The sequence below is a fragment of the Schistocerca nitens genome, chromosome 9, assembly GCF_023898315.1.
Source record: "Schistocerca nitens isolate TAMUIC-IGC-003100 chromosome 9, iqSchNite1.1, whole genome shotgun sequence".
NCBI lineage: Eukaryota > Metazoa > Arthropoda > Insecta > Orthoptera > Acrididae > Schistocerca > Schistocerca nitens.
The window spans coordinates 302,368,765-302,381,275 of record NC_064622.1 but is presented as its reverse complement, the minus strand read 5'-3'; positions in this window follow the sequence as shown (position 1 = coordinate 302,381,275).

The window sequence follows — 12,511 nt, the reverse complement described above, 5'->3', positions numbered from 1 at the left end:
CGACAGGACCGATAGCGGATCTCTGGTACAGAGCCGAGTGGAGGGTCTGAATCAGAGGCTCAGACGGTTCTGCGACTATGTAGGCTGCAGATTCCTCGACTTGCGCTAAAGGGTGGTTGGAGTTCGGGTTCCGCTGAATAGGTCAGGTGTCCACTGCAAGCAAGAGGCGGCTACACGTGTAGCGGGGCTGTGTGGCGTGGACTGGGCGGTTTTTTAGGTTACAGGGTCTCGAGAAAACACAGAAGGGCTTCGGTCACAAAGGGTGCAGGCTGAACACAGGAAGAACGTAGATGCAGGAACCATTGGTCTAACAGTTGTAAATTGTCGTAGCTATGTTGGGAAAGTACCAGGGCTCCAACCGCTAATAGAAAGCACTGGTGCTCAAATCGTTATAGGCACTGAAAGCTGGATAAAGCCGGATATAAGCTCAGCCGAAATTTTTGCGAAGAACCTAACGGTGTTCCGGAAGGATAGGCTAAACACGGTTGGCGGTGGCGTGATTGTTGCTGTTAGAAGTAGTTTAACTTGTCGCGAAATTGAAGTAGATGCTTCCTGTGAGTTAGTCAGAGGTAATTGTAGGCAACAGTAATAAAATAATAATTAGATCCTTTTACCGACCTCCCAATTCAGATGATACAGTTGCTGAAAGGTTCAAAGAAAACTTGAGTTTGATTACAAATTCGTACCCGACTCATACGATAATAGTTGGTGGTGACTTTAATTTACCATCGATATGTTGGCGAAAATACATGTTTAATTCCGGAGGTCTGCATAAAATATCATCCGAAATTGTGCCAAACGCATTCTCTGAAAATTATTTCGAGCAGTTAGTTCATGAGCCCACGCGAACAGTAAACGGTTGTGAAAACACACTTGACCTCTTAGAAGCAAATAATCCTGAGTTAATAACGAGTATCAAAACCGATTCAGGGATTAGTGAACACAGGGTTGTCGTAGCAAGACTGAATACTATAATGCACAAATCCTCGAAAAATAAGCGAAAAATATACCTATTTAAAAAAAAAGCAGATAAGAATTCTCTTGATGCCTTCCTGAGAGACAATCTCCACTTATTCCAAATTAATAATATAAGTGTAGACCAGATGTGGCTTCAATTCAAAGAAATAGTATTGGCAGCAATTGAGAGATTTATACCAAATAAATTAACAAACGACGGAGCTGATCCCCCTTGGTACACAAAACGGGTTAGAACACTGTTGCAGAAACAACGAAACAAAAATTTAAACAGACAAAAAATCCCCAAGATTGGCGATCTTTTACAGAAGCTCGAAATTTAGCGCGGACTTCAATGCGAGATGCTTGTAACAGTTTCCACAACGAAACTTTGTCTCGAAACCTGGCAGAAAATCTAAAGCGATTCTGGTCATATGTGAAGTATGTTAGCAGCAAGAAACAATCAATGCCTTCTCTGCGAGATAGCAATGGAGATACTATGAAGACAGTGCTGTCAAAGCAGAGTTACTAAACACAACCTTCCGAAATGCCTTCACAAAAGAAGACACAGTAAATATTCCAGAATTCGAATCGTGAACAGCTGCCAACATGAGTAACGTAGAAGTAAGTATCCTCGGAGCTGAAGCAACTTAAGGGTACACAGTCGCGAACAGGCTCAAAAAAATCTAATTTTTTTTAGTCTTAATCTATGCTCCAATTATTTGGCTACAAAATGCCGTTTGTTTCATACAAATCTGATTATTAGATTCGGAGTTATTAATTTGTTCGTGAAGCATGGTAACTAGCGCCACGTCCATTTTTTCTGTGTCTTGCGCAGTAGTCAGCATTGACTATAGTACAACAGTCATTTATGTTCTACGGATATAAATACTCTTTATTTGGGTTGCAAGCGAGAATTGTTATTCTGATGTTTGCCAGTCCGTCTGCATTGTCGGCTATCTTTTGTCAGTTTCTTCATCCTAGTTATTTACGTTTTGGTGATACAAATGTAATGATTTTGTGAAACGTTATAACACAAAGGGGAGAATAAGGAAGTTTGGATATAAGCCTAAGTTTCGTGGAAATAAATATGTAAAAATAAACCGCGAAACTGCTAGTTTTGAACAGAGGGCAGAAAATAATATTGAAAGTGAAGTCAGTGCGAGTGTCAGTGCTTCAAACAAGAAGCTTCTAGGTGCTGCCGGTTTTCCAAGTGCCTCTCAAATGCGTGACAATGCAATATGTGGTGTGAACAGTGTTTCTGTTGTTACTGACACAAACATTCTGATCTCCATGAGGTTGTTGCGTGAACTTATCGAAAAACACACAAATTGTAAAAACTGTGGTGGAAACGTTACTTTGCATGAAGATGTGGTGAAAACCAAGGGAATTGTTTGTAATTTAGTTTTGACATGTTTGGAATGTAGCTGTACTGCCAATGCAATGTCATCCCACGTAACAACAAGCAGCTTGTATGAAAACAATATAAGATTAGTGTATGCACTTACATCTATTGGAAAAGGGCGAAGTGCAGGTGCTGTTCTTTGTGCAGTGATGAACATTCCTCCACCTCCAAGAAAGTTCGATGTTTACAACAAGACTATTGGTGCAGTTGTAGCTGAGGTAAGTGAATCTACAATGTTGAAAGCAGCCAATGAAGCAGTTCAGTTGAATGATACGAAATCTGACTCAAGGCAAATTTCTGCTGGTTTTGATGGCATTGTGTCAGCAACTTCTTTTGATACTGGGAAGGTTCCGGATATTGAAATTATTACTGAGTTCTATGACATGTGTAGTAAAAGTCCCACTATACAACATGTGTGCAAAAAGGATTATGATGATTCTAGTGGAGGCATGGAAGTGGCTGGTGTTGCTAACATTTTCAAAAGGTCTGCGCAGTCAAGAGGTATCCTCTATACAGACTATCTTGGGGACGGGGACAGTAAGGCTTATCAGAAAGTGGTAGAAGATAAACCTTATGCGCCTAGAGTCAAAATTAATAAACTGGAATGTATAGGACAAGTACAGAAAAGAATGGGATCACGACTTCTAAAGATATGTAAGGAAAACAAGTCGGGTGGTAAAGGGGGCCTGACAAAGGCTGAAATAGACAGGATCCAGACTTATTATGGTATGGCCATTAGAAATAACTGCAACAATGTAGAAGCAATGAGGAGAGTCATCTGGGCTATATTCTGTGCATTGGCCAGAAGCGCGAGTTAATAAAATATTCAGAAATACAAAATAAAGTTGAATGAATAATTTAAGAAAAAGGGTTATATCCTAACGTCAGTAATTGCTGTAGACGTCCGAGAATTATTCTGGATAATGTTTAGTAAAGAAAGGTCATATCTAATAAACAGGAAGTGGTCCTAGGATATTCAGTTAAAATACAGACAGCGTTACGAGAATGGTAGCAAAATCCCTACACTGAATAGTCATCAAAGATATGTGAAAACTAAGTCCATTTGACGATCACAATAGACGAAATACTCACAGTTCTAAACTGTTCAGAGTTCAACATGATGATTCACAATTGACACATCAGATGTAAAGAATAGTAACTCATACTATGTCTATCATCAGTATCATGATACACATGGAATAAGTTAGAGTCCTGTTCTGGACTACATTCAGGCCTCTTGAAGTATGAAGCCCTTTCAGAAGTTTACATATTGTAGTGGCGATTCGCCGCCAGGAATAATCAAACACCTCCATGATAGAATACCACTCGTTACGTCCTTCCAGAATTTGCATAAAAGGGTCCAGAATCGCTTCCTGGAGCTCGCCTCTCAAAAATCCCCAGACTCCACTTGATTCTCGTAGTGTTCCGCTACTATCTGCTTCTCCATTGGCTGAAGGCCGTCCCTACCAAAAATATATTGTTCTTAAGCTCTACAGACACGATTTCATTCATCTTGACCACTTTCTCACACTAAACTAATATATTACAACAGTATTTGAATAAAGAAATGTTGTAAACATTCTGTCACACTCAGCTAATTTACAATAATTATAAAAAAGATTTGTCAAGAAAAGCCAGTATTCTTCTGCAGGTGTGCTCACGATAAATGTCAACAGAATTATCCTTGTATATTGCTTACACAATTATTTAGGCCTGCTTGACAGAAGTGTCTTTTGATTTTCTGTTCAATTATGGTGTCCACTAACACATATAACTGACTACTTTCAAATTAGCACTGTTTTTAAAATAGCAGTTGCAATCAACATTTAAACAAAGTCATTGGCAAAATGGTAAACCTTTCATTAAACAAATATGCAGGTATGACAAAATGTGAGGTGCCCATGCTGCATTCGTTTGCTGTGTAAATGTGGAGTATACAATGTTCTGAAAAACATTTGCGTAACAAGAAAAGATATAAAAGACGTAATAAATCAATAAATAAAACAGATACAGATATTCAGCTTTCAGGGTTGACAGCTGTAGTGTAATGCTGTCATCTAAGATATTGTTTGTTGAAATTGCATGAAGCAATTAAAAGTTGTTAATTCAGAGGTTCATTGTGTAGATGTTTGCTCGCTGTGAAATATTAACTTCATTGAGACACTGTTGCGTCATTGGATGTGTCTCATTTTTCTGAGATTGCAGATGTATTCAGATTTGCATAAATATTTAACGTGAGTGGCTGTTGAAGTTCAGAGAGCTGTAACTTAGCTATCTTTAAGACTGTCTGAGGCGCTGCAGTCATGGACTGTGCGGCTGGTCCCGGCGGAGGTTCGAGTCCTCCCTCGGGCATGGGTGTGTGTGTTGGTCACTAGGATAATTTAGGTTAAGTAGTGTGTAAGCTTAGGGATTGATAACCTTAGCAGTTAAGTCCCATAAGATTTCACACACATCTGAACATTTTTTTAAGATTTGCTGAAACATTATCTGTCGCACAAAGGCAATGCAAGCGACAGCCATCCAAATTCCCATCGTTGGGATTTATCCCTCATCCGGTCCTTTACCAACGCACGTAACTCTCCTGGAGGGGCCGTGGCACTCTCCCCACCACTCCCTGCTATCGGGGCCGTAGAGCTTCGCAAACAAAGACACCTTACCTTGTACCAATTCTAGGCGGCCATATAGCTCTCCTGCATACGTGTAACGTTACAGTGATCATAGGTAATTTACAGTTACATCGTTTGGAACCATTTACCCCAAAAACAAGGTAGTGAATGTGTCAGAAATTATGAGTGGACAGACAGTGCTTTGATTACATCTAATGCTTCATGACATTTATTGTGGAAGTAACCTCTTAACAGAATGTTTCAGAAGTATACCATACTATATGTGGTTCAGTCGTATGGGAGCCATTGTATCGGTCACAACCTAGTGTGATTGTTCCAGTGGCTCCTGAAGTACTATATTAAAATGTTTCATAAAACTCTTCATTCAATGCTTGTCGCAGCCACGTAGAGAGAAATAATCTTCATATTAATGTGAGGAGCTTTTTCCAAAAGTGCGCTTTGTGTCATACTCAGCTGCGTGGTTGAGGCTTGAGATCTACCTTCGTTTGTTTGAAGCGGCATTATAGGACCCACCACTAACAATGTAGAATCTGAAATCCACCACTAATATGGTTAAACTTATTTTGGCTGGTTACTTTTTTCTCCAGGGTTGCATGCCAACAGCTTCCTTTCACGTCTAAAATGATGTCCTCGCACTTTGATCAGTATCACTTAGCACATGGAAGCTATCACCTACATAACCTATTGTGTTACTGTGAATGACAGGTGTTTCTAACTGTCAACCAATGTTCGTAGCAGTAGGCGTAATTTCCAGAAGGGAAATCAAAGCTCAAAATTTGAGTCATACAGTAAGAGCTCATACAATAAATAAAATGACAAGTATGAATAAAAACTTAGCAGTTTTACGTTGTGATCAAAAGTATCGATTGTGATGTGTCAGAACAAACTTTCATTACTTAAAGTTTTAGATTATACTTTACAAAGGAGTTTTCATCAGATGAAACTGATTAGCTGCAGGTCGACAGCTTGCTATCAGTCTTAAACTGACAAAAATTACAGATGATTCCACAGAAGTATACCACAGTCTATGGTCGAGATTATTAGTGCCCAGTCAATAATCAGTACATAATGTTCTTTACAAAGACCTTTCAGCAGAGAGCCTAAATCACAAGTGATATTTCTGAGTCCAGCTCTTGGTTTAACAGCACTAGTTTCTGAGTATTCGCAACCAAGGGAGTTCTGTACTCATGATATTCCCATCCCTCGACTACTTGTGGCGGAGAGACATTTGGTTAGACACGATCCACAGCTGGGTGTGTTCCAAGAACCAGAAAAGGCCCAAAATTGGAGTGAGCCTCTCAGCTGGCTGCGAGGTATCTACAGATCACGACTATAAAAGGAAACTGGGAGAGTTCCACTGAACCAGTGGTGTTCTACCACGGCCTGGATAAGTGGAGCCACCACTGAGCAGGCAGCACGTGTTTTCTCATCGTTCTGGCTACTTATGGGCTCTGGTTTACAACCCTCCCATAGTGGGTGCCCGTCAGCAGATCTTTCAGAGCAGTTTGTAAATGGGCAATAGTGACAACTGGATACATTTCACTGTCTGTTTAACAGTAACTACCGATTTAAATCTTACGGTCTGTCAATACTGATGTGTCAACCAGTCTACAATTTACTCACATATAGATCTATAATAGTGGCACTTCACAACCAAAAGAGTTTACCTGCAAGGTTCAAGCTATGTCGATCACAAATATAGCGTCAGTCATCGTTGGATGTCGATACACTGTAAGTTTCCAGAAATAGCATTTAGTGGGGAGGACATTCACACTCATAATGAATTGGATCAGCTCTTAAAACGACATTATACTTTGTTCTGTATCCATTACTTTACTTATACATTTTACGTGACCACACTCACGATCTCTCACTTTAGACTCCTCCCACCAACCTTCCATTACTGACTGCTGCTCAACATTCACAAAGATGTGACACTTGCAGCCTCTTCTCCCATGCAGAAGGTAGGGTGAGTGAAGGTGGACTTTATCGATGCAAGGTAGTTACACTTATTTTCCAATCAGCTGTAGAAAGAGTTTCTTGTGAGAAATACTGTCCCATTTCATACATATAGACGAACTAATTTTCACTTGCATTAACAAAACTTACCAGAAAAGCTATTACGTAACCTCCCCATTATATTTTGTTTCTGTATGGAATTTAGTCCAACTTTACCTTCCGCTCTATAAATTCTGCGTATTACCAAGAATTAAGTCCCCACAAACTGTTATCCAGCTTGGACTCTTACGCCAGCCTTTGACTGAACAGAACCTAACTTTAACTGATCTGAATACAGCTTACCTTTCTATTAAACGCGCAACTGAAGCAAAACAACTATCTAATCCTAATCAAAATTTCCACTTACCTCGCGTCTTGATAACATTGTTGCAGATTTGTCCAAAACACAACAGCAAACAGGCAGCGAAGTTAAATTTCTGTTTCTAAATACTTATTCAAATTGTGCATGTGGTAATGCGTAATGATAAATAGTGAGATGGGGAGAGTAACAACTCCGATAAAATGACATACGAAGATAACGATCTTAGAATGAAGAATGTATTAAAGAGACAGAGTAAAACGTCGCGTGATCTTCAGACATAACCTAGGTCTGAGCAATACTATGCTTAACAAAGTAAAGAATGATTTAAAGAGGGTACAATGTTAACAGAGAATTTCTATAAGAGTCAAACAGTTTAATCCATCAGTATATTAATGCATGGCCCATGGAAGTGGGGTGGTCCTTCTCTCAGTTTTGAGAAAGTTAACTAACTGACAACAATCATCCCCAGCTGCGCAGTGCTGCAGTCTTACCTCAAACTCCGTCTCCTCAAAACATACCAGGTGTACCGGTATGAAATGAGCGTTTTTTTGTGAAAATGAAACACTAATTTTGAATTGAAAAGTAAAAAAATTTTATTCAAAGTACTGACCATTGCTTTCTATACATTTCGACCACCTTTCTGGCAATTTGTGGACACCACGCCAATAGAAATGTTCGTCTATTGAAGCAAACCAATCAGACACCCAATTTTCGACTTCTTCGTAGGAATCGAAGTGTTCCTCAGCCAATGCGTGTCCCATTGATGAAAACAAATGGTAGTCGGAAGGGGCCAAGTCTGGTGAATATGGCGGGTAGGGTATCAGCACCCAGCAAAGCGTTTTGATTGTATACTGAACCAGTTTTGCTTTGTGTGCATGTGCATTGTCGTGTAAAAAAATTACTTTGCCATGTCTTCTGGTCCATTCTGGTCTTTTTTCGATCAATGCATAGTTCAAATTGATCATTTGTTGTCTGTAGCGATTAGTATTCACAGTTTCTCCGGGTTTTAGAAGCTCATGATACACCACACCTTTCTGATCCCACCAAACACAGAGCATTGTCTTCTTGCCAAATCGATCTGGTTTTGTAGTCGATGTTGATGGTTGTCCCAGATTAACCCGTGATTTTTCCCGTTTAGGATTCTTAAAATAAATCCATTTTTCATCACCAGTAACAATTCGATGTAAAACTGATTTTCTTTCATGTCTTTGAAGCAAAATTTGACAAATGGTTTTTCGGTTTTCCATCTGTCTTTAATTCAATTCATGTGGCACCCATTTTACACACTTTAGGATCTTTCCCATAGGTTTCAAGCAGTCAGAAGTTGTTTGTTGTGCAACATTTAGTATTGCTGCCATTTGCTTCTGACTCAAAGTATCATCTTCATCCGATATTGCTTGCAATTCGGCGTCTTCGAACTTTTTTGGTGGTCTTCCACGTTCTTCATTTCTTACATCAAAATCATTATTTCTGTACCGTTGAAACCATCTTTCGCATGTTGCTTCTGATAGAGCATGATCATATGCCTCGACAAGCATTCGATGCGACTCTGCAGCACTTTTTTTTCAAATGAAAACAAAAAAATTAGTGCTTTCGGCAAATCATCACTTTCTGGTACGAAATTCGACGTTATTAAAGCGATGAAAACATATGATGTTGTTCGTTCCATTACTTGATGAATACTAAATATCTTTGACAGATGTCATACCAACTAAACAAAAAAAATTAAGGCTCTTTCACAACAAATGTTCCCTATCGGCACATTTGTATCTTAACGCTCATTTAATAGCGGTACACCTGTATTTACATTCTATTTACTTTCTAGTATATCAATCTTATTCTTCCTTGCTGTCCTTTACAATAATCTTCATATAACAGATAAAATCACAAGTCAACACAGCATTACAGAACACGTCCGTCACCTACCATACAACAACTGAGAATGTATCAGACTGCCCAGAGCCATTGACTAAGCCATGACAAGACAAAAGATTGTTTAACAGTGACGTAATTTGCTCTCCCTCTGATGTGCCACGTGGAAGACATACAAAAACCAAATGACATGACCATCTTACATGGCCTCCACCTTTCTCCAGCAGAATTTTGTGCGAGTGTCATTTCAGATAGGAATGGGACGAGAGCAAAATTCTAAACATTATGGATAGGAACATACAGAATATGTTAGAAATACAAAGAAAAAATAGTTTTACAAACATATGAGTTAAATAACTATAAGTAAAAAATTTATACAAAATTCAAGAACATGTGAATGATTAATCAATAGAATTTACAAATAATAGGTTGCTAATTTTTTATTACGCCTATGAGAACGTTCTGCACAGGGCTGTTCTAAAAGTTTATACATCTCATTTTTTATGGAAGTAGTACTGGTGACCGACATTGTTTTTGCACCACACAGGAAGTAGGTCAGAGTGTCTATATCACACAAGGCCTACACTTCTGAAGCAGAGTTACATTTGGGAGTAGTAATTTGCACAATGAAAGAAGGTAGAGGAGTGTCCTTGTCACAAACGACCGAACTTTCTTTAGCTCGTTGCAATAATGTCACACTTGTGGGAAGTAATGTGGAAGCAGATTCAGTGAGACTTATCACAGTTCTCAGCTGACACCACACACTCGCACAAACAGTAAACTATCATAGTATCTCTTTGAAGCAAACTGTAAATCCATTGACAACCCCAAAGCCATCTTGTAGTATCGAAGAGTTCCTTATGAAAATCAGTTGCAGCTTGTGTCAGTGAAGTATGCCAACATCTGACAGAATATTTCGGTGTATAATCAGTAGACATATTTGTTCTGTCGTGGCAAGTCTCAATCATTTGTGTTGAATGATCAATCAGTTCCAATTCGTTACATCTAAAACACAGAATTGTCTATTGTAAGGCAGGAGTAATAAGATTTTACATCGTTGTATATATGGAATGCACATGTAGTGTAACGGTAGCAACATATTTCTATGTCCATAAAAAAAACTTAGAAAAAGTAGTATTATGGTTTTACAATAATGGATTAGAGAAGTAACAGACAAGTGAATCATGTGAAACAGTGTACAGTAATAGGCATAATAATAAACAATTATATAGCTGTGCAGAATGACCCTAAAGAAGATCCTAATTCTATTCAAATAAATATTTTTTTTTTTGGACACCACTGAAATACACAAAAGTATAGTGAATAAGGTAGAAAGAGATTCATAAGGTTAGTTATCACACACGAGAAATAAACACATAAAGATAGTGGTCACACAAACAGATAAGGAGAACACAAATATATAAAAAAGGATTAGGGAGTAACCAGGGTTCACATCAAAGAATACTTTACACAGTCAGTCAATGTCAGGCTATGATTGTACTTAATATGGTCAGTAATTAGCAACCTATCTCGTTATATTTCATCCTTTAGTCTGTGCACCTTTTAATTCCTTTGCCTATAGTTTCATAAGACTTCCAACAAATAACAGAGCTGACTGTACTCTTCGGTTCTTTCTGTCATATGTTTCACACATTCTCATAAATTCATATTATTTAGCTCCATTGGCCTACCTAACCATTTGTTATTTCTGCCTACCTAGCCATTTCTCATCTTTTCCCTACCTAGTCATTCCTCATATTTGCCCTATCTAATCATTTCATCTCACATTCAAGTTTGTAACCATTTCTTTGCTCTTTCTTATCTATTTCTCTTTGTTTCCTCCTTACATATCTTTCATGATTTCTCACACATCTTAAATGAGTTGCGAGAGGTGCCTACAATACTATACTTAACATAATTATTATATTGATGGCGCTGCATCCAATACTAATAATATATGCAGAAAATGTGCGTTATGAAGAAACTCAATAAATGACGTAAGTGCAAAAAGCAAATACAACCTGAAGATTCCTTAAGCTCAAGCAATACATGTGATTATGGTACATTATATATAAATACAAGAATACTGGTGCATATTGTCTGTCCTTGTCACACATAGCGAGTGATGAATTTCATCTTCACTTCCCAAGGATTTAAAATTTCCCAAATACCAGACTATTATGACATCGTTTCACACATATTTAAAATTTAGATAAATAAACGCAGATTAGTACTACAGAAACCAGCAGAAATTAAATTTTCGTGTGCGTGTAGCTATATACAAATCAGAAAAAACACTGTAATTCATCAATGTAAACAAGAAAATAGACACTAACACAAACACAAAAAATTCAATGAAGCACCATATAGAAAAGAGTATGTCACTGTACAGAGTGGCAATCAATGCTGAGCCACATCTTCGCAAAACATTTTCCGTGCACAAATGGAGACTAAAATATACGCTTCTCGAATTATTGTAGTGTATTACTGTTACAAGTTGTGTTGCTCCGATGAAAGAAATGAAAGTATATATTTAGTAAAAAGATTATATAATTTGCACCAGATAATTATAAACACCACATCAGGGAAATAACTGTGTTGTCTTAAGTCACATTACCTTCATTCACTACTGTCATCCTGCCACAACTTTTCAAAACTTTACCTTTTGCGCTTATAAACAGGAAATGCATCCACGTCACACTAAAACTGACTATAACAAGAAACAGGGTCGCTATGCCCTAACCATTATACACACTCTCTCTTTATTAATCATTATCATCATCATTGCCTCATTCTATTACAGTATGCAGCATAAATCTCGTAACTGTCATCTGATGTACCTCACCAACAAAAATATCATTATCGTATTACAACTATTAATCATATTCGCCTTTTTCATCTCAGTATACACTTCAAATAACCATTATCTGCTCTGTATTCGTCCACTTAATTTCACGTAAACTACATTATTAGTTATAATTGTAAATGTTGTAATTCAGTAAACACAACTTCACTGTCTCACAATAGGTACTGAAAAACTTATTATATGAAAATACCTATCACTCTTCTTTCCAGACAACACAGTTACCATCCTGATAGCCTGGATATCTCATCAAAGGTGGTAGGAAGTATTAAATGTCTCTGTGTTACCATCACTATGTACAGCCCAAAATATTTCTCAAGTGAACAATACATTGCTGATAACCTGTGTAACCTCTCAGAACTGGTTTAAAAATATTGTCAACGTTCATTTTATTAGAAATTATTTATTCTTGTTTGGTTTCTAGATGAAATTTCGAAGTTTGTAGCGGTTTGTTTAGCGTACGCGTCGTG